Genomic DNA, 24,905 nt, shown 5'->3' on the forward strand with positions numbered 1-24,905 from the left:
CGACCAGGTTTAGGTATTATCTTTACTCTTCTCTTCTCGGGTTGCGTAGTGTAAAAACTTCCGCCAATTTTCGATTCTTAAGAAAGTTTTAGGCCGTGTATCATGAAAGTAATCTATGATGTCTTCTTACTCCGTTCCGATGTCTGTAATGGGGATAAAGGGAATGAAAAGGTTAGAGAAAGCACTCCGAGGGCCTATCCCCAGTTTAACTTTCCGTCTCCCTGATAATAAGTCTTTAGAAACACCCTCCGACCTTCGCGAGAATAGCATAGCCCTATGGGAACAGCAAGTAGTAGCAGGGCTACGCCTTCCCCCTCCCCATTTCCTTGTAGAAATCTGTAACATTTTCGTATGAGTAAATATATAAAACTATCCACTTTCATATTGTAAAGATAAAAATTATCCACTAAGATAAAAATAATAAAAACTGTCCACTTTTTAATTGAAAAGACAGAAATACCCCTCCCCTAAAAATAAAAATTTCTCTCAATCGTCGGATACTCTCTCTCCCTTCTTCTCCCTCTTTCTTTCTCTCTCTCTCTCTCTCTCTCTCTCTCTCTCTCTCTTTCATCTCTCTCTTCACTCTCTTCTCTCTCAGTTCTCTGCTGCCCCGTCGCCGCCCTCTGATTCTCGGCGAGCAGCGGTTACAAGGCTGCCACCACTGCGATTCTGGGTCGCTTGAGGCCAAGCAGTCCATCGCCGGAAAAAATGGCCTCTCTTACCAATCTCGCCCCCCTCTGCTCCAGCTGACAGCAGCAGTCAGCCGGACCGCCGCCATCGCCGCCTCCCTCCTCCTCTGATTCTTTGAACGGCAGCCACAGCCAACCGGACCGCCGCCGTCAACAGCAGCAGCAGCTCTGCTGACTCCTCTCCGAACAACAGTAGCACCACCCATCTCTTTCTCTCTTGACCGACGGACAGCAGGAGTCACAGGCCGCCTCCACCGCCGCCACCGGTCCTCCCCCTCCTTATGTCGCCCTCATAAAACCAGCCGGAGCCCTCCCCCTCCCCAGACTCACGCGCACACACACAGCCCCAAGTTTGTGTTTTTTTTCAGTTCTTTAATAACATTATTAGAAATGCAGAAAGCAAACATATTATGCAAGATGATGTATCTCTATAGTTGTAGCGAAGATAATAGTGATGTGTTGATGTTGCTGTGTTGGTGACATTTGGTTATGCGAAAAATGGCTTCTTGATTTAATGTTAGGAATGTTTCAACAGATCAAGATCTGTAACAGTGGTGAAGAGAGCAAACCTTAAGAAGGTTTCTACTATTTGTGTCCGTAGGAATTGGATTCCAAGTCTGGAATTCTGCAGAAATTCTGCTATGATGGGATTTTGATGCTAATTTGCAGAAGTCTGAATTGTGATTATTGATTTTGTCATGTCTGTGTATGGCTTCGTTTAGAGGATGGAGATCATGAGTTGATGATTGAGCTTTTATTTATGGAGATTTATGGAGATTGTGTGGAGATTGTGTGAATGATTTTTGTTCTAAGATCTGTTGAGATTGTTCGGAGATTGAATGTTGAGATTGTTGATTCGAAGGAATTGTTGTATTTTAATTGTAGATTGAATTGTTTCGAATAATATTTTTGTTGTATTTTGATTGTTGATTTAGATAAATTGATGTATTTTGATGGTAGATTGAGTTGTTGTATTTTAGTTGTTGTACAACAATTTGATTGAGCTGTATAATTATTTTTTTAATGTTCTTAAATTCACAACCAAATTTATGAATTCACAGCAGCTTAATGTTTTTGAATTCACGATCACATTTATGAATACATAACTTAATATTCTTGAATTCACAATCAGATCTATTAATTCACAACTAAAATTCGAATTCACAATCAAAATAAATTTTAGTTTTAGTTGTGAATTCAAACTTTAAAAACTCAAATTCACAACTACTTGAATTCACAACCAAAATAAATTCTAGTTGTGAATTCACACTGGTTGCGAATTCACAACCAACATAAATCTGGTTGTGAATTAAATTTTGGTTGTGAATTCACAACCAAAAAATTCCAGTTGTGAATTAAATTTTGGTTGTGAATTCGACTGATTGTGAATTAAATTTTGGCTGTGAATTCGACTAGTTGTGAATTCACAAACAAAAAATTCTGGTTGTGAATTCGACTGGTTGTGAATCCTCAATTCACAACCAGTGTGAATTCACAACCAAAAAATTTTGGTTGTGAATTCACACTGGTTGTGAATTGCGGGATTTTTTAAAGGGGTGATGTAAAGTGGACATTTTTTTAATTTTTAATGTGAAGGGTATTTTGGTAACAGTGGACATTTTTTAAGTTTTTTATTTTAGTGGACATTTTTTATCTTTACAATATGAAAGTGGCCATTTAAAAAATCCACTATTTTCGTATTCCTTTCTACCAAATAGCCCCATCAGCTCTGCGAAGAGCCTTTTTCTTTCATATTTTGGTTAAATACCATGGCTGTCTAGATACAACGCAACTTTTTTGCCAGACCCAGATCCTCAAGAAAACTAACACCCACTATAGCTTTCTACTAGCAAAAAGTTCAAGACCACCTTTATGAGTAAACTGCTCTCCAGCAATAAGAATTTCATAAACAAATATTGTATCGTATCAACAGATAAGTGGACTTGGCGTACCTTTGCCAGTGTGATTGATGTGATCTAGCATCCTGAGCGACACACAAAGCCATATCGTTCTCTCCCTCCCCCTTCTGATCATGACTTAGAAATTTTTAATAGGCTTAATTTCCTTCATTCTATAAGACACTTTGTCTGCAAAAGTTTAGTGGAAAGTAATCCAGCCCTGGCGGCTAATGGGCTGTTCCCCCGTTTTCCCGAATCCAAAATAGATAATGAAATTATCGTTGTTTCCTCTTCGTTTGGTGTGTGTACTAATAACATGTGTGAAATAATAACTTTTCATTGCTGTTTCAGATATGGATTGGATGACTGAGTGCGACAACCTCCTCCATGCCCCTACAGTGGAAGATGAGGCCAGGGTTGATACAGCCAGCGATCATGTAGCCAAGAATGTAGACAGCCCAGCAAACGCTCCCTCCGACGTTGACACATCCCAAACTGTCAGTGGTACTCAGGGGTTTGGGGGTCACGTTGAGGCTCCCTCTTTCGTAAACATTCCTATGGCTGAGGGTGTTTCCTCAGTTCCCGTTTCTTATATCCCCTTCTACCCCGGTCCCCGACGCCCTGCTCCGGTTCTGGAGTACATCCTAGAGATCTCCACAGTCCACATCGGGCTCCGAGATGAAGACAAAGAAGAGTGGCCAAACGAAGAGCTGGAAATCCTCGATGTCGCTCTCATTTCTGCCCTCTGCCCCGGGAGTACTGAGATAGTCCAGAGGAAGAGGAAGAAAACTCCAACTCAGGAGAAGGCCGAATAGTTGGCCCATAGAAAAAAGGTGATCCGCCCTGGCAAGTCTGTAGCTAAGGAACCAGAGCTGCCAGGGGATGCTCCTGTAGAACAGACTACCTTGATAGTGTGTCCCATCTCCAGTATGGAGGGGTAGGAATTTTATGAGCAGATGATGGCCTGGGTTCACCCGGAGGACAAAGCTCTTACCCGCAAGGCTTCGGGCAAGGAGCTTGCTGAATCGTTAGGCCGCCTGTATATGATGCTACGCTGTTATCCTCTTTTATATTGTTATATCTTTCTATCGTCTAATCCCACTTTGTTATTTGCAGGAGGAGGCCCAAAGGGTGGAAGCCCTACACCGAGTCGAGATCTTCGACGAGGTGGAATAGGGTTGGAAGGAGGCCAGGTCTACTCTGGACCTCAAAGAAAAGAAAGCTTCTCAGGCTACTTCCCGCCTCAGTGAAGTGGAGGCAGAGCTGGCTCGTGCCCAGGCCCGGTTGACAAGGCTGGAGGTTGAAAAGAACTCATTGGAATCAGCCTACCAGGAGGTCAAGCGGGAGAACCATGAGCTGGGATATCGGTTTAAAGATCGCTATTCCAAAGAATATGACGAATCAAAAAAGCGGTGAAGAGAGGCGCGCATCCGAGCCCATCGGGAAGGGTATATCTTTGGGGCCCGCGACCAAAGATTGGAGTTCTTCTTGTCTCCTCATGGTCACCAATTCCTCAAGATCCTTTTTGGTGACTTATCAGTTAGTGATTCACTTTTGAATGAATTGAAGTTCTTTGTCGAAAGACAAATTCTCATTGTCTCTATCATGATTGTTGATTGCTCATGCTACCTTGTTATGATTATTTTTTAGAATTGAGTGGTTATATCTTTGAGGGGGAACTAAACTCAACTGTTCAGTTGAAGTCGTGGAACTGACTAATTACAATGATCAGTCGACCAGTGAGTAACTCAATTTAAGTTGTGTATTAAACAGAGTATATCAGGCGAATCCGTTACAAATCTTTACTTATAGATTTTCAATTGCTTAATTGATGAGTTACTTAAATTGTCTTAACTGATTGTTGGGAACTGAGACTGAAACATTCTTGTTGGACAAGCGTTTTCAAATTGCATTTAAAAATTACTTTAACTTCTCCCGCCCTTGATATAATTCCTACTCAGTCCTTTCCATCTTAGAGACTATACAAAATATCCTTTATCACTTAAATATCTTATTTTAAGGAATTTTCTTAACGGGCATTTAATGTGGATTTCAAAAATCATTAAATGCACTTTGGCGCGCGGATTTCAAACCGTCGATGTCTTTTCAATACCCTAAGTAACTGTTCTTCTTCCACGATCACACTTCATCATTAGCTTCTCTCACATCCTCACCAACTCTTTTATCTATTTTCTTTCTCTTGCATGCAAACTAATCTCTCATTCCACAACAATCAACTGTGAGAATTTCTACTCGAAACTTTTCCATTTTCAGAATCACATGTATGGCGAGATCTGACACAGTGAAACCAGTAGTTTGCAGCAACAAGGAAGTACGGTATGAACAATCGATGGATGTACCCTCCTTCCAAACAAAACCAGGATACTTTAAAGCAGAAGAAATTTTGTCAAGGCACTAATGGCTTTCCTTAGTCATCAAAGAAGCGCCTTATCTCCTGACGTCTCCGATCAAACAGTTCTAACAAGAACTGCACTATAACGACTCCGATGAACTCTTCACCAAAGTTCGTGCCTACACCTCCTCAGACTTCGAAGTACAAGAAGAAGTTCCAAACAGTGTCACCAAAGCTGTTCGTGAACTGTTCAATCTTTCGAACAAAGGTCCAAAACCCTCCTCTATCAATGATGAGGCGGCAAACAAAACCTTAAAGGAAGCAATGATCCAGACTAGTGATTCCACTGAAGGAACCCTCAAGATCTCTCTTCTCAAGCATGGCCACCACCTATTGGCCAAAATTATTCAAAAATGATGGATCAGCGCTACAGGAACTCTAGACAAAGCTTCACAGCCACAGAAGAATATTTTGGCTGCTCTGATGAAGCCAGGTCCTTTCAACTTGGAGCAAGCTTACCTTGACCTGCTCTGCAGTGAGCCTTACAACTTAAAACCGGCAAATCTGCTCTGTCAAGGAAACAGAGTGTCTCAAATCATCATTAAGGGCACCAATCATCTAAAAATTTACTGGTCGGAGACTTTGCCAGTAACTGATCAAATTCGCCTCTTCAAAGTGGCGAAGGGAGGATCCAAAACCTCCAAAAAAACAAAAATCATTGTCATCTCTTCAACTCAATCAATTGAGACTGAACCACGTGAGTCTCCAACTGAATTTCATCCTAGATCTTTTTCAACCCCCACTCAAACTCCTTCCAATATTCTCTTTGTCACTACCTCAAACGTGTCTTGCCGCCCTCGATCCACTCCCAAAATTACCTCCTCCAAATCTGTCTCAAAGTCAACTTCCAAACTCACCTTCAAACCCACCTCCAAGCCTCAGCCCAAACACAAATCCAAGGGCAAAGAAGTACAACATTCTTCTCCTATGCCACTCGTTTTGGCACTATAGAACAACTGAAGGCTGTTGCAGCCTTGAGAGCAGAAGCCAAGAGAGATGCTTCTCAACACCTGAATCTCTTGCTCGCAGGCTTCGATACCTCCCTCAAAGTCTATAAAAACCTTCATAGACTTCTCACTTTCACCTTCCTCAAAACTGCATCTTGCTCTCAGGTCAATGAAATGCAACTGGTTGAGTATGATGACTCTTTTGCTTTTGAAGAAGCCAGCTTGTATAGCATTTTTTACTTCCCCAGGTTGTGGGATGTCATCTATGGCTTTGATAAATTTGCCTTAGACTATCTTGAGTCGCAAGGCTTCACAAGAGCTCCCCTGATCACTCACACAGATGCAGGGACTTTAACCTCTAAAGCTACCAAAGAGCTCACTGATGCTGCTCCTCAAGAAACTTTTGATCCTGTTACTCTTGATCAACAAACTCCGGGTTCTGCAGCCATTCCTTAAGAAAGTCCTACTTCTGAACCAGCTCTTCACGAAACCCCTGTGTCTACAGCACCTGATCACCAGATTACTGAATCCATCAGTCATCCAACTGAAGATGACACTACTGTTTCTACAGCTCCAGATCAACAAGCTTCACAGATAACTGAATCCATCAGTTATCCTACTGATGAAGAACCGCAGCTGATGGATATTGATCCGACTGGAGTCTCCACTAATCCTCCTGTGGTGGAAAATCTAACAGTTGATATGGCAGTTTCGTCCACTCTTGAAGGATTTATAGAGGACGCATTTGAAGAATCCTCTGATGCTCCTAATCAAGAAGAGGAAGTCACCCACATCCATAGATTCACTTACTTTCATCTCATCTCTATTGATGGTGTGCAGGTCATTCCTACCAATCATGCATCCACCGACTCCTCCAAGGATGCCTCTACAAACATAGCTTCTGATCCATCTTCCAAGAAGGCAACTGATGCTACCTCTGGACCTATAGTCTAAGCCACTAAAGTTGATCCCTCCACTTCATCTCAAGGAGCTTCTTCATCCGAGAAGAAATGTCGGGCACCACATATTCCTCCAGAGTTGTCCGTTGAACATATTGAGATCAAATGCAAGTCGTATCTGAAGTATGACTCTGATGAAGAGACAGGCGGTAGGATCACACATTGGAAAGGAAAATAACCTCGCAAAGTTGTCTTCGAGCTTCCAGCAAACACTGAAGATCCAATCCAAGTACTGTTGGATGTCATCTCAGATCAACAATTGGAGATCGAGAAACTCAAGCATGAGAAAGAACGTCAAGATATCTACGGCGCCAAATTCTTGAGAAAACTCCTTGAAGTCGAGTCCACCCTGACTGCTGACATGATAGACCACGATGTTCGCCTTGGTGTTCTTAATCACAAACTTCTCCAAATCCGTCAAAAACATTTCTCACATATTAGAGAACTTATTCCCATCACAGTCATTGTTCCCACACTTCAAAAGGACCTCAAGGCACTTCAAACTGAGGTGTTGGAAGCTGAACTTCAGTCAAAACAACAGCTTCTTGATACTCAACGTCATCTCGACAGTCTTCGCATCGAATTCATGAAGGAATTCATGATTGCAACCCACACCAAACTCCTTATTGCAGAAGAACTACGACCTGTCCATGTCAGAATTGCGCAACCTGAAAGCGAACTCCGTGCAGTCCGTGAATCATCCAATTATGCTCTCATTCAGAATATGATTACTGACATCCAGGACCTCCGAGACAAAGTTGGCTCTCTCCCTGGTACTGATGCTAAAAAGTGGAAAGAGTATTCGAATCCTGATTTTCCTGAACTCCCCGCAGAACTTGCAAAAGCTCTTGCTCTACCTCTCTTCTTACCTGCTCCTGCTCCTATTCCCCATGCCCCTGCTCCCCCCATATCAAGTGAATACAACAGAAAAAGGCCTAGAGAAGACAATGCATCAAGTGTGCATGAGCCTAAAGCCAAGAAAGTATTGAATCTTGGTGGCAATGCTTCTCCTCCGCATCCCATTTTCAATCTGAAAGAACAACATAGAATAAGGACCTATGTTCAAGAAAGCCTTCCGGTATCCCATCTGGACAGATGTGAAAGAATAGATAAATGGGTACCTACAGATATGAATGATTGGTAGAAAAAGTTAAAGAAAAGTTATACCAAGTGGGTAGTCTTTGCTAATCTGAAACTGACCCCTGATTTCCAAAGACAAGCCTGGAGATACTTCCTAACCAACTGGGTTGAAAGAACAATGATTGAAAGGCATTTTGCTGCTCAGAAGGAAGCAAGGATTCAAATGATTCTCTATCCACTGAAGAGATTTGTGTGCCCTTCAAGAGTCAGAAATGGTGTAAACCGAGACATCCTCAAGAGGGAAGCCAATGCTGTGTGCAGGATATGGAATACGACCAAGCACAGTAACTCAAAAGCCTTTCATGACATCTGGAAAACTGTCTTTGAGTTGTATGATCAGAAGCCTTAGCTTGTTGAGTTTGAATTCTCTTATTTTACTCTGTACCTTAACTATTTTGTCATCAGTTATTCTTAAATGAAATAAAACTTCTTTTGATCTCAACCTGAAGACAATATCTTTTTGTCCAGGCTCTGATTACTTATTTCAGTTATGTCTTCATTCTGTTCTTTAGCTATTCTGTTTTTCCTTTGTGCGCAAGTTTATAGGTTATCTTGTTAAGGGAGAATAGTATTCACCCTATTTAGTAACTTGCCTTTTGGTTTCAGTCGTTGTTTATCTTAGAACTATTGTATGGTTTTGGCATCATCAAAAAGAGGGAAATTGTTGGGAACTTAATGAAGTATCCTAGCCCTAATTTTGATGATACCAAAATCCTTAAGTTTTCTTTGTAATAGACTAGAACTTTTTGTACTCAAGTGTTGGAGTTCTTTTTCTAGTTTAGCTAGTGTTCTGAAGACCGGAGGAATGAAGAATGAAGAACGAAGGACTAAAGACTGAAGACTAAAGAACTCGACTGTTGTTCGTGATTAAAGCAGAAGTCAAATAATAATATTTGACTAGAACGAGTTTCTCAACTGAAGAATCAGTTATGACTGATTCATCTAATGCTGGCTACGTGGAATAAGTGGACTGATACTAAAGTCAAGTATCAGTTGGCATTCTTCCTCGGACTGAAACTCTAACGTTAAAAAGAAAGTCACGCAATCAAAGTACAGCCGCATTAAATGCAGAGATACAGAGGATCGTCATTTGTCTGCAGGGCATTCCTTTTTGGTGATTACCTTTTCAGAGGCACCTTACCTCCTGAACCTGAGTAGCCGTTTATCGCCAAACAAGGAACCTCGAAGATTGAAGCCTCAGCAAAATTTGATTACATATATTCTCTTAGAATCTTAGGCAAATATTGTTTATCCAAAGCCTAAGTTACTGATTACAGAGAGCCTATTCTCTGTGATCTAGTTAGTAGTTTTCGAACCTCCTTTCAACTGAGCGAAAAGAGTGTTTGAGTTGTGTGGAGTTCAGACCAATGTTCTGATTCCAAAGAGATCTTAGTGCCTAGTGCGTGACACGCACCCGTCGTGCGGTACGATCAAAATACTTGTGTATGCCCAAGACAAACAATACACGTTCTACGTCTCACAACCAAAGATAAGTCTTAGTGGTAAGTATAGGGGAATCCCACAGGGAGTGAGGAACCACTTTGTTCTCTGACGACAAACTGAGGTGTCACTGGTCTCAATCTGTATACTCTGCATAAGAAATTAAACAAAGATCAATAATAACAAAGGGTAAGGTTTACGGTTAGGTTATAACTGTTGTCAATATTTATTTCGGTCATAGGCATTCTGATGATCCGTATAGACTCAAGGCGTGGCCCAAAGACATTGGGGCGTTTCAAGAGGCTATACTTCACATTTAGGATGGTTGAGTCAATTGCGATCACTTGGTCCGAAGGTCACACAATCCCCGGTCACAAGGCAGTGTTTCACTCCTCCTTAGATAGTAGTCATACCCGTTACTCACCAAGTATGACCCTCACCAACCTTCTCTCCCGAGGTCCCCAACTCTGCACTTTGAGTGACACATGCCTCCTGGACACAACCATTTCTGGCTTGTCAGCTGACCAGTCATAGACATGCTACGGCGCAGTAGTTACCTTCCTCGTTTGATAACCATGGTTTTATGCCTCGTCACAGTTAATGGGTAGTTTCTAGAGAAGCCCAAGACTGAGGAAGGACAATGTATCCCATCAATCCTTTCCTCACCTTGCGGATCTACAACGTCTTTTGTTGACGCTGCTTAGCTACTCGGTCGTGGGTATACCGGTTGTCACGCTTTGGTATGCCCTGGCCTTTGCTTAACACGGACAACGTTTTACCGAATAGAGATCACCCGTTAGGCCCCTACTGTCCATGACTTGGCACAGATCCGTCTGGAACCACGAGACTCAACCGAAAGAACAAATGCCTCACGAATGTTTATATATTGACAACATTATTTCCACCCCATAACCTTACCAAGGGAACTACTCACACATATTGAAAAACGTAAATGTAAAATAGATTGAACACATGGATGAAAGGGAATTTGAAATACTTAATATAAAAATACCTAAGGCAACAACCTTGGCTTTGTTCGTCACAACGTAATTGAAATACGAAAAGTAACTAAATCGTTTGGTGCGAAAATGTAAAAGAATTGAAAATAAATTATTTCTTGGTGAACTAACTAAAATCTAAGTCTAGAAGAGCACTAAAAATCCATCTATGAGTTGTGAAAAATGAATGTAAAACTGCCCTAAAACTGTAAAAACTGCCCTCTGTCAGCCACACATGCTGAGGTTTATATAGCAGTTCGGTAGTGGTCAAACCCTAGCCGGCAGACCAAATCTGACAGATTATTTTCTTCCATATTTAGCTTGATCCTTGATTTGATTTGATAGATAGTGGATCTCCAGCGGATTTGGGGTTGACTCCACACTCTTCCAGATCCTTCCATTGCTAGAATTCGCCAGAATCTTCCGGGCAATCTCCTCCACACGTCTTTCCATATATAGCTCCAGGTGCTGACTGCTATTGACGGGCATTGTCATACTAGCTTCTTTTTTCGGTTGGCCTCATACCAGGTGGTACACTTCGAACGTTCCCGCGCCTCGAATGGTTCTGAGGGGTACTTCGCCGAGCTCTCTTCCTAGTTCATATATAGCTCATTTGTGCTGATTGCGACTGCTGTTATGGCCTTACCAACTGGTTCCTTCGGTTAGCCTCACACCAGGTGGTACACTTCGGAGATTCTCGCGCCTCGAATGGTTCTGAGGGGTACTTCGCTGAGCTCTTTTCCTGGTAAGTTTCACTTTGGAAGCTTGGATAGTTTTGTTCCGGTAATGCCCATTCTGACCATATTTCGTGCATATGCCCTTTTTCCGAGCTTCCTCCTCCTAAATACCTATTTTCTCCCCTAGAGGACTCAAACAAACACAAAGAAGAGAAAAAACTAGGGCCAAATGGCCCAAAAGTTGAAGACGCATCACACCTACACACTTAAACCATACTTGCCTTCAAGTATGCAGGTGGGTTCACAAAAGACACCAACGAAAAGAGAGAAAATAAAAGAAATAAAGACTCAAAACACGAAACTGCATAGTTATCAGTTCAGATCTTACATGCATGCATCATCCGTAATATCATATCACAAACCATTGAGCAGAAAAATAACATGTAGAGATAGCAATTTCTCTCACACACTCAAGAGTATGGCTAAGTGTATACTCTCATACTATGCTGCATTAGCTCACCTATAAGCTTGATCACGGATTCATAGCAAGTGTTCAAATTGGCATAATTCATCAAAGGGTCTTTTAAAGGTTGTAGTGGGGCATACAGAGTGGAGGTAAGGAATTCTGGATAAGTAGCTTAAAACTTGGTTCCAGTCATACCAACCTATCTTCTTCAGTACTAGCACACCCACTTCTTTTTCCCCCTTTATTTTGACATAGGGATTGATTTAACTTCTTCAATTCAAGCAAATTATTTGTTTCATTTTTGTGCCCAGACCTTCCTTTCTCAAGTTACGCTTTTTCACTTAGAGAAATAAACTTCCCTTTATCTTTTGCATAGTGTGGAAGGCACACCTTTTTATCCATTTCAAGTCAAGGGTTTATAAAAGAATTCATTTCGCTCAAAGTGGTTTAGGAAAGGTTTATCATTTAAAGCTCAAGGAAATAATTCTAGGGCTTTAATTTGAAGAATATTGCCCTAATCATGTAAATTATACCAACTAGCTAAAATCCATAAACAAGTTCTAGGGTTACCAAGCAGCATAGTCACACAGAAAATAAATGCAAATTTAGCTCAGATCTCACAGGTGAGAATATTCAGTATGCTCACTACTGCTATCATGTGATCATGCTCATCATACCAACAAACCAGTCAAACCAAATAGCGAGCATGAATCACCAATACCAACAACATGTGCAGACAGACTCTAACTCAAGACTCAAAAGAAAAAACAAAGACTACTAGGGAGAGAAAACTTATTCATGGAGTGTGAGGACTCGGTGGAATGCATTCCGAATGTCCAACAAATTGTGCTTTGACATCAGTATGGAGTAGAGATCATGTGTAGTAGCTATGGAGTGGAGGAGAGTAGGCGAATGAATTTTCCGATCCTTCAAAATGCAAAGGTCTTGCCAGTCGGCAGACCCTGACCAATCATACTGCTGATGCGGTAATCCCTTGATCACCTACTGTATCTCCACCGACCCCACCTACACACTTTGCTTCGCAAAGTGGGTTTTGATCTTCAATGCATAGGGTCCAGCTCAACTCTTCTGCATGGTTAGTCCTCCAAGAAACACAAAACACAAGAAAAATAAAAGAAACATGAAACTAAAGCAGTAATGGTCATACCAACGACCTTATTCTGGGTTGCCTCCCAGTCAGCGTTCTTGTTTATTGTCTCGAGCTCGATGTTGCCCATCCCTACATGAGTTGGATCAGGGTGGGCTTCAAGTTCAGGTCAGCCGGGTATGCAAGCTGACGTATGGCCTACGAGGCAGCAGCTGCCATCCCACGTCTCGCCGTACCGCATCACACAGTAAGCAGAAGATGAAAAGTGAAAAGTAAAATTATTGCGCGTCACTCCCCAACAACGGCGCCAATTTTGACACGCACCCGTCGTGCGGTACGATCAAAATACTTGTGTATGCTCAAGACAGACAATACACGCTCCTACGTCTCACAACCAAAGACAAATCTTAGTGGTAAGTATAATGTTGAATCCCACAGGGAATGAGGAACCACTTTGTTCTCTGACGACAAACAGAGGTGCCACTGGTCTCAATCTGTATACTCTGCACAAGAAATTAAACAAAGATCAATAATAACAAGGGGTAAGGTTTACGGTTAGGTTATAACTATTGTCAATATTTATTTCGGTCATAGGCATACTGATGATCCGTCCATGATCCGTAGACTCAAGGCATGGCCCAAAGACATTGGGGCGTTTCAAGAGGCTATACTTCACATTTAGGATGGTTGAGTCCATTGCGATCACTTGGTCCGAAGGTCACATAATCCCCGGTCACAAGGCAGTGCTTCACTCCTCCTTAGATAGTAGTCATACCCGTTACTCACCAAATATGACCCTCACCAACCTTCTCTCCCGAGGTCCCCAACTCTGCACTTTGAGTGACACATGCCACTTGGACACAACCATTTCCGGCTTGTCAACCGACCAGTCATAGACATGCTACGGCGCAGTAGTTACCTTCCTCGTTTGATAGCCATGGCTTTGTGCCTCGTCACAGTTGATGGGTAGTTTCTAGAGAAGCCCAAGACTGAGGAAGGACAGTGTATCCCATCAATCCTTTCCTCACCTTCCGAATCTACAACGCCTTTTGTTGACGCTGCTCAGCTACTCGGTCGTGGGTATACCGATTGTCACGCCATGGTATGCCCTGGCCTTTGCTTAACACGGACAGCGTTTTACCGAACGGAGATCACCCGTTAGGCCCCTACTGTCCATGACTTGGCACAGATCCGTCTGGAACCACGAGACTCAACCGAAAGAACAAATGCCTTACGAATGTTTACATATTGACAACAATTATTTCCACCCCGTAACCTTACCAAGGGAACTACTCACACATATTGAAAAACGTAAATGTAAAATAGAATGAACACATGAATGAAAGGGAATTTGAAATACTTAATATAAAAATACCTAAGGCAACAACCTTGGCTTTGTTCGTCACAACGGAATTTAAATACGAAAAGCAACTAAATCGTTTGGTGCGAAAAATGTAAAAGAACTGAAATTGGGATGATCCCTCCAACCTGGATTATAAGTGTTCAAATACGGGTCTCTCTTTGATGGTGGATCAGGGCAACTATAAAAATTATGGGACGAGTTTACTTGAGCATGGAGATCTTCATCGTTTCCATTGCATTGCAAGCTCGTGTGGCCAAAATTACCAAAATGCTCCACATGGTTTCTCCAGCTGTCCAGCACTCGCCACTTTCTCCACCACAGTACTTAGCATTATTTCCATCCTACCCAATCTTTCTTCAAACTTGTTCTCAAAGTTAGAGGAACTTGTTTGTGCAGCTTTATTAAGCAAACGAATTGGCTCATCATATTCTCTTGTCGCTTCCACCAAGTGTTGAAGAAGCTTTTTAGCTCCACTCACTCTGCAATTCGAAAATCCTCCTCCACTTGATGAGTTAACAAGATTCTTGGTGTCGACGGTCATTCCTTGGTAGAAATATTGCAGCAAATCTCTATCAGAAAATTTATGGTTTGGGCAACTATCCACCAATCTCCTGAATCATGTCCACTAAGCTCTCAAGGACTCGTCGTACTCTTGTTTAGCTCCACTAATCTCCTTTCCAAAAACAGCTTCTTCATTTCAGCCCATGTCGTTATGAAGTTCGGTGGAAGACTTGCAAACCAAGAATTCACCTCTCATTTTTGAGTAAAAGAGAATGCAGCCAATTTGAACTGTTCCTCCATCACTCTGGTTGGTCGTTTCTGCACCTTGCCAATCTTGATAAACTCGCTCAGAAAATTGTATGGGTCATCTCATTTTTTGCCATAAAACATGGGAAGAACATTGAGCAATCCGAGCTTTATCTCAATAGATGTGGCAGCCTTCGGCATCCTTATCGGTGTAGGAGGATCATCCGCCTCGTGACTAGAAAGGTCACACAATATGGGATCATTAGCAGCCATATCGCCTTGAGTGATTGCGACGAAAGTAGACTCAATTTCTTCTTCGGTGTCTGTTCCTGCTTCTGCGAAAGGATCCGTTTGGGCAAACAGATCCTCTTCAGTAGTTGAGGCACTGAGTTCAGTTTCGAAAAATGATTCTGTCTGGGCAGAAGGAGCAATTTTTTTATTCTGACAGATTCTGCTACTTTCCCTCCTTTGTCTCATTCCTCAACCTTTTCGCAGTTTTCTCGATTACAAAATCGTAAAGGAGATTTGACTTGGAAGACCAGCTCATAAACAACAGAAAAAAAAAATAATAAAAAAAATCAATAGGAACAAGAAAAACAATTAACACCGTTCCCCGACAACGGCGCCAATTCGGTGGACGTCGTCTACCACCAAATAATTCCTGCAATAGCTAAGAATTAGAATCGTATAACAACAAGCAGGGTCGAACCACAGAGAACGGAGTAATAATATTCAATTTCCTAAAGATCGGATTCGGTGTAGCCACCACGCCTTAATTTGGATAAAATACTAATTAACTACGAAAGCAAATAAATTAATAAAAATCGCGACTACAAATCAATCAAAGAAAGGTAACTCTGCTCAAATAAATCTATACTAATTTAATAACTCTGATCATCGACGCAATGATAAATTAATCCCTATTAACCAACCAGTTATAGGATACCGTGAATGCAGCGGACGTACCCCAATTCCTATTTACTTTGTCGATAGTCAGCTGTAGACGCCAGACCTAGATTTAATGTTTCAATAGCATTAAGATGAAGGAACCCAATTTAGACAAATTACCCAAGAACGCAAATAATTCGTCTACCAGTTTATCCCTACTACAAACATGGTAGCTTTATCACTAATCAGCCTTATTCCAACAATTACGGATTGGAGGAACCAATTGACTTTAATCCAATTAAATCTAAGTTGATCAGACTCAAATAAAATCGGAATTGAATCTAAACACATTGAATAAATCGAAATCTAATATAGGAATCAATTATATGAATAATTAGGTCTCACATAAATTAAATTAGTATTTCAATATTCTCTCCGAATCAAGAAAACAAATTATTGAAATTAAACACAATGAAATAAATATAGAACATAATAACAAAATCTAAGAATTGAAAGAATCAAAATATTGTTATCAGACAACTGATCGAAATCTTGAAAATCAATGAACAAGTCTAACTATGAAATTAAAATGAAATTAAGAACACGTCTCCTGCTCGCATCCAGCCATCAATGCTCTCTTTCTACTCGCCCCAAGGATCAGCCGCCAAGATGAAAGCTCTAATCTCCTATTGCACAATCCCCCTTAATTGATGGCCAAAGAACAATATATATTAAAAAAAAAAAAAAAAACACTAAACTCGTAAGCCTCCTATTAATGGGCCAAAAGGAATAATCTAATTCCTAGCCCACTAATCACAAACATAATATAATAATATTCTAATATCAGCATATCATGTTTTTTTCTTAATTAAATTCAATAGCTTTTCTTTTTCTTGTCTTATTCGAACAGTTCCAATTTTTCCACCAAAATTGCTTCTTTTCATCTTCCTTTCACTCGACTCTGTTGACATCAAATTCTTCAATTCCTGCACAAAAAATCACTTAATTGTGTATATTAAATTTCATTAAGGCACAAAATAATTCAAGAATATATGAACAACTAAAATACACACATCAAATATTTATTAAAATCAACAATCATAATTAATAGTAGTAGATATCTTACGAGACTGAGGGAATACATGGCCATATTTGAGTCTTTATAAAACAATTATAAACGATAAATGAAATAATAATGTTATTTGGACATAATATGTTCAAATATAAAGAGTAGAATTTTATTACATTAGTCGAAATAAATTTAAACTAGTGAATGTTGTTATTTATTTCATGTCACATATTTAAGTATATATTTTTGATTGAGAAATAAATTTAAACTAGTGAATGTTGTTATTTATTTCATGTCACATATTTAAGTATATATTTTTGATTGAGATATATCATGAATAAACATTAACAAGTTTTAAAATGGAGGGAATAAGTGTGACGGATTTGTGCGAGGGAAACACTTAATCCGATATTGTTTGGAGCCAAAACAAGTGAAGGACAAAATAATTACTCCAAATATTATGTAATATTCAATTAAAATTAAAATAGTAAATCAAAATCCGAATAAATCACATTTCATTATATGGGTACATATCATTATGTCTAAATAGTACTCCCTCCATCCTATTAGCCTTGTTCCATTTTTTTTTTCACGATTATTAAGAAAAAAGTTAAATTAATGTAATATAAAGAGTGTAAAAACGTGTGGCCATATTATTTATAGTGTAAAAATATTACCAAAAATAGAAACAAGACAAGATCAATACAACAATCCAAAAAAAAAATAGAACAAAATTAATAGGACAGTCCAAAAAAAAAACAGTACAAGATTAACGGGACGGAGGAGTACTATCGTATCACTCTAGGTGCTCGTTTGGTTCAAGTAGAGGAATGGAAAGAGAATGGAATCAAATAAATGAGTGGAATGGTAACAATAATCATTGCTTTTATTGAATGTTTGGTTTATCAATATAAAAGAATCATTAGTAAGGGATTCTTTGTTTTTTGTTTCCCCTCTATTTTGAGGGATAACAAATTGAATTATCATCAAGTAAGAGTAATGATTATCTCATTACTCAAAATTAATAATAAAAAATGGATTTAATTAATTGAATCCCCTTCCAATCTCTAAAAATATCTAGTTAAACGTGGGCTAAATGTAATACGGATAAGGTTTAAAATTTCGAGGGAACCATAGCAATAAAGTGGACGTCTTTGAATGGATAAATTCACCAACTATTCAGAAAGCTAGCTAGTATAAATGCAGCTTTCTTTTCCGTTTTTGGTGGGAGGAGCAATGCTGCTTTTTAATTCATTCTAGTACTATATTCGTCAAATAAATAAATAAATAAATCATTCTAGTACTCTTCTTTCTACCCGCAATGAGAAGAAATGTTCTCAATATCCATGTTTCGCATGGGATCTCTTTTTAGTTTGAGAAAAGTTAATTAATGAGGTTTTTCTTAGAAAAAAAAAAAATGGGGGAAGGAGATTTTGAATCTTAGACCTTGCTACTCTCTCCATTTCACCTATTTTGAGACAATTTTCTTTTTGAGCGTTCAATATATCTTGAGACATTTTTTTATTCGATAAATTTTTTCTCTTTATTTATATTTTCACTTTCACTTACTACACTTAACACAAAAAACATTAATTTCTTAAATCTCATGCCAAAAAAATTTGTCTCAAGATAGCCGAGACGAATGAAGTATTAATATAGGAGATTGTTTGGTCGTTTTCTTAATCATTTTTCGAGTCATTTTAGCTCTACGTCTCTTGTGAAAGTGTGTATATTTTGGGTGATTTCTATTTTGAATTGTCGAGTTGAGCTTATTATTGTGTTTTTAATGATTTAGGTACTCGGCACTTGAAAATGAAGGAATTTTTGGTGAAAAGAGGAAAACTATAGAATTAAGGAAAAATTGGAGTGAGCCGCGGCTGACCAGTGAACCGCGGTTGACTAAGGAAGCTGTCAAGGGCAGAATGACGGGTGAGCCGCGGCTGACTGTAGCGGTTATTGACGAAAATTTGATTTCAAAAGGAGTCTTTAGGAGTTAGAAAACCACCTCTCTTTCATTCTAACTTCTACCCTTCACTTTGATGAAGCACAAACATTAGTAGAACCTTAGTTTTTCATTTATTTCGATTTCTCTACGCTTTTGGAACGGATTACACTTTTATTTAGCAAGAATTTCTTTATTTTTCATCTTTGCTTTCATTGTATGGATTACTTTTGCTTTTTCTTTTATTTTTACAGCATGATGAACTAATTTCCATAATCTAGGGTTGGAGATTCAATTGGGTTTAATTGATTTGCTTGTGATGTATTGATGAACTTTATCCGATTCAATTGTTTGATATTCGATTTAGCAATTGATCACTGCTTGATTGTGTTTGCAACGTGTGAAATCGAGAGAATAACTCGTTGCTTGACCGTGGTTGAATTGGAATTAGACTTAATAGGAAACGTGTAGTCTAATAATTGATGAATTCATGTGATTTAATTAGCGTAGACTCATGCTTGAATGTGAAAACTACGCAAGAGAACGAGGTCAATCGTAGAGTGACAAGTTGACCCAAGTCGTATTCCACGAGAACGACTTAGCATGGCTAATTATCTATGTGTTAAACACGTAAAAATAATAACACCTAAACATTCTAACCAATTTTCAAGTGATCAAGTAGTGTATCAAAAACAACGAGAAATAAATTCAAGATAATAAAACAAATGGAAATTCAAGGATTAAAGATTCTAGGGCGACATATCATCTTCTTGGGAAATCAATAAACAAGTGAAGATCATGCACAATTCATAAACTCACAAAATTCTCCTAACGTAGGTGCTCAAACCATAGTTTTCACATTCAAGCATGAGTCTACGCTAATTAAATCACATGAATTCATCAATTATTAGACTACACGTTTCTAATTAAGTCTAATTCCAATTCAACCACGGTCAAGCAACGAGTTATTCTCCCGATCTCACACGTTGCAAACACAATCAAGCAGTGATCAATTGCTAAATCGAATATCAAACATTTGAATCGGATAAAGTTCATCAATACATCACAAGCAAATCAATTAAACCCAATTGAATCTCCAACCCTAGATTATGGAAATTAGTTCATCATGCTGTAAAAATAAAAGAAAAAGTAAAAGTAATACATACAATGAAAGCAAAGATGAAAAATAAAGAAATTCTTGCTAAATAAAAGTGTAATCTGTTCCAAAAACGTAGAGAAATCGAAATAAATGAAAAACTAAGGTTCATCAAAGTGAAAGATAAAAGTTAGAATGAAAGAGAGGTGGTTTTCTAACTCCTAAAGACTCCTTTTGAAATCAAATTTTCGTCAATAACCGCTCCAGTCAGCCGCGGCTCACCCGTCATTCTGCCCTTGACAGCTTCCTTAGTCAACTGCGGTTCACTGGTCAGCCGCAACTCACTCAATTTCTCCTTAATTCTATATTTTTCCTCTTTTTACCAAAAATTCATTCCTTTTCAAGTGCCGAGTACCTAAATCTTAAAAAACACAATAATAAGCTCAACTCGATAATTCAAAATAGAACTCACCCAAAATATACACACTTTCACAAGAGACGTAGAGCTAAAATGACTCGAAAAATGATTAAGAAAACGACCAAACAGAGATCGTCACCGTTTGGATGCCCTCGAAAAAAAATACTCCCTCCATCTCACAAAAATATGAACAATTGAGAGTGACACAGATCTTAAGAAATGTTAGTTGAGAATTATTGTGAATAAAAAATGGGTCTCACTTTGTAAAGTATTGTGAGAGTAATGAATTAATTGAGAAAAAGTAATGGTGGACTATGATGATTTTTTTGTGAATAAGTATGAAAATTAAGGATAAAAAATAAAAGAATAGTGTACAAAAATAGAAATGTTTATGTTTTGTGAGATGCCCCAAAATGACAAATTGTTCATATTTTTGTGAGAATGAGGGAGTATTTAACTGATCTTATTTCTTATTAAATATATTTAACACAATATTTTCGTTTACTCCCTCCGTCCACAAAAAATGGGCACAATTACTATATTTGGTGTGCACGAAAAATATGACACTTTCCTTTTTAGTACATGGACCCACTTATTTACAAAAAAAAAATCACATTTGAATCAATCTCAATCGCTCTTCTTATATATAATGGTGGGATCCTTTCTCCACTAACCACTCATTTTATTAAAATTTGTATCCAAAATATGTGCTCAATTTTTTGTGAACGGAGGGAGTAGTATTTAAATTTTAATTGTTCATAGAAAATACTTAGGGGGTGTATTCGTTGTGGATTTCCACAGACTTTAAAAAGTCCATGGAATTCACATAGATTCCAAACGACTTTCAAAGAATTCGTGGTTGGATTTCACCCTGATTTTCACTGATTTTCAAAGACTTTACGGGATAATTTTGGAATTGAATTCCATGAAACCAGCGTCCGCGGAGTCCCAGCACCGCTGGAAACCCAGCGACCACTGAGTTCCAGCGAGCGCTGGAAACCCAGCGACCGCTGGGTTCCAGCGAGCATTTATGATGTAAGAACATAGCAAATCCAAAGTCACCGGATCTGGTTCGTAACCGAGCTTGAAGATGCAGCCCAACATAGCAAATCCAAAGTTCACCCTCTTCACAAGGCAATAACAATTGATGGCGATATTCATCGTGCACAAATCTATAGGTGCACCTAATTGACGCATTTCGTCGAACATGTATAGGCCAGTCGTGTATTCTTCCATCTTCACAACAGCATTCAGCAGTTTGGCGAACATGGAAATACAAGGCCGTGGCCTAACTCTCATCATTTCACGAAACAGGAAACGAGCAAAATGTATGTCGTTTAAACAATTGAAATCTACTCGGAGCATAGATGAGAAATGTCTCGTACCTTGTAAACCGACATTACGCAGATCAGAAGGGTAGAGAGAGAATGGATGAGTCAGAGTACCGAATTTAATACCAATTCCTCTTCGAATGAGAGCTGTTGCAGAAGCCCTCATCTTCTACAACGAGATTTTGAAATTCCTCTTCGAATTTAACACCAATTCCTCTTCGAATGAGAGCTATTAGTGTGTAGAAATTGAGAGGGGGTGGGAGTCTCAACAATTGCTGAGTTCCAGCGCTCGCTGGCTTCTTGGCCGCGGGTGTTGGAACTCAGCGCTCGCTTAAAACTTCATGGATTTCAATTCTCGTGGTTCTTGGCCGGATTTCGTCGTGTGTATTTTTTGGATGAAATCCATGAAAGTCATTCCGGATTTTAAGTCAATGGAATAACGAATACACCTAGATTTGTATGGATTTTAAAAAGTCTTGAACGAATACACCCAGATTTATATGGACTTTTAAAAGTCTTGAACGAATACACCCAGATTTCTGTAGACTTTTAAAAGTCTTGAACGAATACACCCAAACTTTTAAAATCCATAAAAATCCATCAAATTCCACAACGAATACACCCCCTTAATCTTCTACTTTTCTTTCTGCCATTACTTCCCAGAAGTATAAACCTAAAACCACACTTACAAGCTTAAAGAAAATGTTATTTTAACATAATTGAACTTGTATTGTGTAGATAGTGTTCATAAAAATAAAAAAAAATAAAAAAAAAACTCATATCTTTCTTACGTTTGAGAATTTAATAAATATACTATTACTTTTAAGAAAGTTCAAAATGAATAACTTAGAGAAATAATTTAAAAAGAGTTTATAGCAAATTCAAATAATGAAAGGTATTCCGATGCTAGCTAATTAGTTTCATGATATTATTGAAAAAATATTAAAGCATTGATTTATCAATTTCAAAGAAAGGAAAAACAACGACATGATATTATTTAAAATAGGTTGAAACATTGTGCTGTCTTCTGGTAATTTTCAAAATTAATAAAGAAAACGATTAGAACAACACTGGCTCGAAGTCGAAGCCTTTCTGCTTTACCCAAGAGAAAGTCTGAGGTCTTTTTCATATCATCATCATTGGAATTTGGAGGTATCGAAGGGGGTTATCACTCATCTGGCTCGAAGATTACAGTTTTGTAAAAAGAAAAAGAAAAAGGGGTTTGGACTTGCCCAATTTATTGGGCTAAATTGACATCTCATGTCAAACCAAATTTCCTTTTGGACAAAATTTCAATAGGCCGACCCAACTGCCGAAGTTGGCAAGCCTGTCAGACATCCATAGATCATTAAGGGCGTGTTTGATATTGGCTAATACACTGTATTAGCTAATTTAGTACATATTAGTCTAGTATTTGGTACTCCCTCCGTCCCCAAAATAAGTTCCTCTTTGGGGACGGCACGGGTTTTAAGGAAAATGGTAAAGTGTATTGATAGTAGAAAAAAATATGTTATAATTAGTATTGGGAGTGGTGAAAAGGTGAAAATGTGTTATAATTAGTATTGGGAGTGGTGAAAAAGTGAAAAGTAAGAATAAATAAAATATTATTAGTGGTGGGGTAGTTGTCCAAAAATAGAAAGAAAGAAAGAGGAACTTATTTGGGGGACGTCCCAAAATGGAAAAAGAGGAACTTATTTCAGGGACGGAGGGAGTATTATTTAGTAATAATGCGGATGACCCGGTTTAATCCCACGACCCAGTATTATTATTCCAGATTTCTTAGGATTAATAATACCACCTTCCCCTAGGATTAACTTAAACCAGGATATTCTGTATTTAGTCATGATAGCAAACATCAACTGACTATTAATAATCTGTCATTATCCACGCTAAATATTCTTCCTGGTTACAAATTATCCTACATAATCCTTTACTGAAAACCAAACGAAGTTTTGCAGGTACTAATCGTCCCATTATCCATTATCATCAAAATTTTGGCTTTTTTCTTTTCATGAACCGGCCCAATGTAGTTATTATAGATTAAAAACCGATCCAAGCGGTTGGCAATGTGTGATTCTATTCATAGCCCCTATTTTATTTTTTATAACCTTATATTTAAAATAATAATTAAAATTGTATTATTTTATGTTATACATAGCCCCAAATATATTAAATTTGTAATAAATTAATAATTTCATTTATAGCTCACTGTCCTAATATGAAAATATAAATCCTGCAAAACACTGTGTAGCTCACAATTCTAAGAACTTAATAAAAAGAACAACTAATTAATTAATTTCAGAGTTTCAATTATCATCTACTAATTGCTCTGTTATCCTCAAACCATGAGTGCCACTTCACATAAATTTTGCGAAATCCATCAGCAATTTCTTCCTTCTCGCCCAACGAGACGTGGATCTTACTCTCCTTTTCGGGGAGGGAAGCCAAGCAGAGAAGATTGCGATGGAGCAGGGATTGGGAGAGCAACTGCAGGATAATCCATGGAGCTGCACGGCACTATATATGCTTCCACCATGGGAATCTCAAGGCCAGGAACGTGCTTCTCAATGAAAATCTGGAGGATAACAAATCACTTAAGTGATGATAATTGAAACTCTGAAATGAAATAATTGGTAAATTTTTTATGTGGTTTTCAAAATTTTGAGTTGGGGGTTACACAATTCAGTGCAGGGTTTATATTTTCAGATTACGATTCAGTGCAGGGTTTATATTTTCAGATTACGATTGAGAGTATTACATGTTTATTTTGTTTAAATTTTACTTAAATAAAATTGTTAATTTATTAAAAATTTAATTTAATTTGAAGGCTATTAAGTATAGAATAAAATTTACTTGAAGAGGCCCATGATTCTGTTCGGCTATATCCGGGCTTGAAAAGGCCCATGATTCTGGCCTGTGGCGCATACAGATTCAAGTTATTTTAAGCTTTCACTTATGTCATTCTAAGTTGGAGGAAACTCTTTATGATTTTAAATTGGAATCAATTCATAAATACATCGGAGTGACAATTAATAAGGGGAGTGAGTCGAGTGACATTGACTTAGAGGGTGTTTGGCTAAGCTTATTTTAAAGAGCTTATAAGATGTTTTAAGAGCTTAGAGCACTCCCAGCAGATCACCTAAATGCATCACTAACTCTAAATTTAGGTTAAAACAATTGAAAATGAGATAAAAAAATGTATCCAGCAGATCCCAAAAAATTTTACACCTACTTAAATTCAATCTTAAATTTACACCCACCCTAAATATATTTTAAGCTTATAATTAGTAGGGCCCACACATAATTATTGTTTTTA

General features: G+C 38.5%; 1 long non-coding RNA gene across 1 annotated transcript; it reads left to right on the forward strand.

Annotated features, from left to right (window-relative positions):
* Positions 1–349: 349 nt before the first annotated feature.
* Positions 350–1,648, forward strand: LOC131012179 (uncharacterized). Its single transcript, XR_009097224.1, has 2 exons — positions 350–1,122; positions 1,242–1,648. It is a non-coding gene; the product is annotated as an uncharacterized LOC131012179 (long non-coding RNA).
* Positions 1,649–24,905: the final 23,257 nt, after the last annotated feature.

This window comes from Salvia miltiorrhiza, chromosome 2 (genome assembly GCF_028751815.1).
Source record: "Salvia miltiorrhiza cultivar Shanhuang (shh) chromosome 2, IMPLAD_Smil_shh, whole genome shotgun sequence".
In the NCBI taxonomy this organism is placed as follows: Eukaryota; Viridiplantae; Streptophyta; class Magnoliopsida; order Lamiales; family Lamiaceae; genus Salvia; species Salvia miltiorrhiza.